At 33.5% G+C, this 4,873-nt stretch overlaps 1 long non-coding RNA gene across 1 annotated transcript; it reads left to right on the forward strand.

Moving 5' to 3' along the window:
* Positions 1 to 412: 412 nt before the first annotated feature.
* On the forward strand, positions 413 to 3,986 carry LOC102588326 (uncharacterized). Its single transcript, XR_368595.2, has 2 exons — positions 413 to 603; positions 3,571 to 3,986. It is a non-coding gene; the product is annotated as an uncharacterized lncRNA (long non-coding RNA).
* Positions 3,987 to 4,873: the final 887 nt, after the last annotated feature.

Here is a 4,873-nt window from a genome sequence, read left to right on the forward strand (position 1 = left end):
ACTAGTCTCAACGGTCCACATAAGATTTAGTTTCTATTCTATATGAATTGTTGGAATTAACCGAATATATTGCAAGTTATGTTGATAGAGATTTTGTTGATCGGTGACTTATTTTTAAGTCGGAATATACTTATTTTGTTCTATTGCGCTTATAACGAATAGTATAATTGTCCAACAAAGCTCGACTCAGGATCAAGTGTACACTAGGTACTAATTACGTCCCTAAATTGGGGTATGCCAAATAATTATCAATTTCTAAATTATTTCATTGTTCATTACTTCTTTCATTAATTTTTATCTGTCACTATTTTAAAAAATAATTTTTTATTTTTATTTATCACTATATTAAAAAAAGGATAATTAGTGCACTCACTTCCTTGGTGTAAACTAACAAAAGGAGGACTTTGGGTCCCAAAGAAGAAAGAGAAAAACTTTATTGTTATGCACCCACCCATTGTATTTAAGCAGCAAGGCCTGACCGGAAGTCCATTTTTCTCCTTCCGTTTCATACTCGACAAAATCTGCGTTAGGTGACGATGAGTTTCTGAAGATCTGACTCCCCTAACAACCTGAATTCATAGATCATCTTCCTCCGATCGCGTGGTAAGCTCCTCTAAATCTCACATTGTATTTTGTTTTTTTCAATTTTCCCCTTTTTTTCTAGCAGATCTGCTTTGGTTCGAGTCAGATTGTTGATTTTTTGTATATTTTTCTGCATTTTTTGTTGCACGGAATTGTGAAATTGTATTGCTTATTTTCGTTTTTTTGGGATGGAGGATCTATGATTGGAGCTTCGTTCAATTTTGCAATTTTCTTTAGGTCTGATTTTGTTTTCCAGTGTTCTTTATTTGCGTGGAATTGTGAGATTTGTATTTCTTATTTTCATTTTTTTGGGTTGAAGAGCCTCGTTCAATTTATTGCAATTTTGTGATACAGAATTCTGAAGGTTTGATTTTGTGCTTTACTGCTGCTTATTTGTTTTGATGAGATCTGGATTCCGAAAAGATTTCAACATTTCAGTGCATAACATGCAGATGTTATGCATTTAATTTTCTCACATTTTCGCATTAGCATAGATTAATGAATCAGGCTTATTGAAATTTGGTGATGAAAATCTGGACAAACCACCATTTGACATAGTGGTGCACAAGCGTTTCCTTTGTTAAAAAGGAAGAACATAAGTTGATTACCATCCTTGTACCTCTATGATTTTGGGGGTTGGAAAGAGTAGCTTAGGGAAAAGCCCATTTGACGATGAAAGTGACCAAAGATATTATTTTTTTTCAAAAGTCTTTAGCTTGTACACCAATACAGCGGGCCTTTCCTAAATCCATGTGAATTCCCCTTCATAGTTTGTCATTTCACCAGGCTCATGAAATGAGTTGACTTCCAAAATTCAATAAGATTGGGGATATCAAAAGAAAGGGAGTCTCTCTAATTCTTTTATCCTGGTTATGAATATGTGATTCGCCTCTGAAAATTAATGACGAAAGGTTGGTTTGTTTATCTGCAGTTGAAAAAATCAATATCAATTGGATACATTGATATGTGTTTTTTCTTTCATCTGTCTTAATCTAAAAGGGTGAAATAATGTAAGAGAATTTTATGAAAAATATGAAATGAGTGTAGTCAAGTCATTCTAGGAATCTGTATTTATGATAGTAATTTCCCACCTCGGTGCAAGTGGTAAATGGAAATTTTGATCCCAGGATACAAGGCGTACAAGTTGCACTCTCTGATTTTGACATTTTGTTCTTCTACCAAAACTAATGGCAATAGAAGGGAGGTTTAGACTTTAGAGTTGGAGTAGAATATCAAAGAAAGAGGAATAGAAAAAAGTTTCAACTTTGATGAAGAATTGACAGAATGCTATTAAGAAGAATGACTTTCCTATATGACTGATTTCATTTTCAGTTGCTACAAAAAGTTCATATTACATAAAGAAAGCCAACCAACAGACACTTTTGAAAATTAAAAGAAAAGGTAGTTACTCTCTAAATAATACTTACATGAACAAAAGAGAACTAATTTGAAGTGTCTTCTCTATAGATTGAATTTTCAAATGCCCGTTGGCTAGCTTCAAAAATTTGAAAACCAAAAGCTGTATATCTATATGTAGGTTCTCTGTAACAGCCAGAAAATTAATTTGCTATAAAAAACGAAACATTCTTCTTTACACCATTCTGCCAATTTTTCTTCAATGTTGCTATTCCTCCTTCAATCTACTATAATTTTGGAAGTCCTTCTTTCTATTGGTTTAGTTCTTGTGAATTGTGATAGAAGAAATTTAAAAGCGCAAATTTGATTTTTTGAGTAGACATTGTATCCTAGGGATAAATGAAAAAAAATCAGTTAACCATTTGCACCATATGGGGAAATATGGTTTCTTGAAAAGGGGGCTTACACTTATTCCATGTTTTTCATAAAATTCTTGCATGATTTCACTCTTTTAAATTATTTTTCAATATCTCTACAACATTCCCTTGTTTGGATAGGGAGGAAATACAAAGTGAACTAGAAAAAGAGGAGCAACAAAATGTTCTTAACATTCCTTTTACCTATACCAAACCAGCGGAGCAGCTTAAATGTAGCAGTATTGCAAAGTAGTTTTGACAAATGACAGTAATGGTCAAATGTCATGTACATAGAATATGGTGGCCAAATGTTTAAAGGCGTTTGTTATACAATTGGTCCATATATGCCCTTGATGTTATAAAAGTGACTCAAATTTGTCCTTCCTACGTTAATCTCATCCCGTTTTGCAAAAATTGCATGCCATCTACCAAGCCAACCCTTCTTCTTCCAGCTCTACCCAAAACACCTTCACCACCAACATAAACTATATACGTTAGACATTATTGAGATATTTCTTGCAAATTCACGTGTTATTAAAAACTTGTATATTAAGTACGTAATTAAAGTACAAGTTTTGATTAATACGTGAATTTACAAGAAATATCTTAATAATATATAAGGTAGATTATGTAAGTTGGTGGTGATGATATATATGAAGGTGTTGGTGATTTTAGTTAGTGGTGGAAGAAGAAGGGTTGGTTTGGCGAGTTGGCATGCCATTTTGGCTAAAATGGATGGGGTTAACATGGGAAGGACACAAATTTGAGCCACTTTTATAACATGAAGTCCATATATGGACCAATAGTATACATAAATGGACGATAGTATAATGGAGGACAATACTAAACCTTTTTAGATAGTAGAAGGGCAAATATGATCCTTTTTTCCCTTTTCATTATCACTTGTTCTTTGAAAATTTTCATGATTATGTCGTATGGGTTATGTTATTACTTTGTAGATGTTGCTATGCATCATTTTTTCCTAGTAGACGCTTCCATTGAAAAAATGGTTTGTATTCTAAATGTATTATTTTCCCAATACGAGGAAACATGTGAAGGTTTCTTCTGAAGTTGGATAAAAGTTAACATGTGACTGCATCACAGAGCAATTCAAAGTTGGGATTTGAATGTGTTCTCTTTGTTTAGTCTTTGATCTGTACCCAATTATACCTGTGTATATAAATTGAAATGATATTTGTTATCGTTTGTTAAGCAGAAAAACATGGCCAAGGATGTCGAAGTTAACGGATTCAACCCAGGATTGATTGTCTTACTTCTTATTGGTGGGCTTGTGCTGACGTTCCTTATTGGGAACTATGTCCTTTATGTGTATGCCCAGAAAACCCTTCCTCCAAAAAAAAAGAAGCCGATCTCCAAGAAGAAGATGAAGAAGGAAAGACTGAAGCAAGGTGTTTCAGCACCCGGAGAGTAGATGTTAATACACTGGAGGACAAGAACGTGTCTGAATTCATGTCCATCAGCTCTAAAATCAGATGATTGTAATTCTTAAGGTTACATTTTCTTGTCAAAACAGATAGAACATCAAAAACTGTTTTTGCTGCCTTTATTTGTGCTACTGACTGAGAAATTTTCATAGAAGCTACTGATTTTCCTTTTTTCCTTCTAGAATAACTATCGGTTTTCTGTTTTTCTTTTTGCTGATATGAGGTTTATGCTTAGTACTGCTATATATCTTGAGTTGCATAATTGTCGAAGAAGTTGTTTTTGTCTCTTATAGATTCATACACGTCTGGATGGTCGTGTTAATATGTGTCATGAATTGATTTGATGTAAACATTCGTGTGGTCAAGTTTTTAGTGGTTATAAAGCAATAGGTACGTTAAGGGTACAACTTTAAACAATTCCTAATTCTAATAATTTCATTGATTAATAATGAAGGTAATTGCAGAAATCAGAACCCCACAATCCTCATTTACACAAATTATAGCAGATGATATATTTCTAATGCTTTTCATATGTCATTACATATACACTTCTGCAGTTTAGGAAACATCATTGTGTATTCAAATTTCCTAAAAATACTCAATAAATCAAACTTTGTTACAAGCTCATCCATGAATTTTCTTCCCCTGCAACAAAGCCAAATACTAAATCAAACATAAAAAAGATGAACACTAACAGAAATACATGAAACACTACTTGTTGTGTAGAAGGAAGAGTTTCTCACATGAGTTTGGCAAGGCTTACTAGCTCTAAGGCCATTAGATTTGCAACCATTTTATCGTCCCTTCAATCGATTTGATGTAGGAATGTGAGGATGAGTTTCAGGACCTCTATAATCGATATCATAATTTCCTGAATCAATGTTTGATAAATTCCTTTTTCCTATCAAGAAAAAAAATAAACGTTTAGATTAGTAAATCCCACGTCACACATCTCATAGAGCGGCCCTGAGGAAAAGAATCCTAGGTCAACACATTAGCATCCCTTGTTTAGTCTAAGAATTTTTTATTTTTTTTTGGGGGGGGGGGGGGGGGGACAAAGAAAAAAAAACATCT

Source organism: Solanum tuberosum, unplaced genomic scaffold (assembly GCF_000226075.1).
Source record: "Solanum tuberosum cultivar DM 1-3 516 R44 unplaced genomic scaffold, SolTub_3.0 scf00436, whole genome shotgun sequence".
In the NCBI taxonomy this organism is placed as follows: domain Eukaryota; kingdom Viridiplantae; phylum Streptophyta; class Magnoliopsida; order Solanales; family Solanaceae; genus Solanum; species Solanum tuberosum.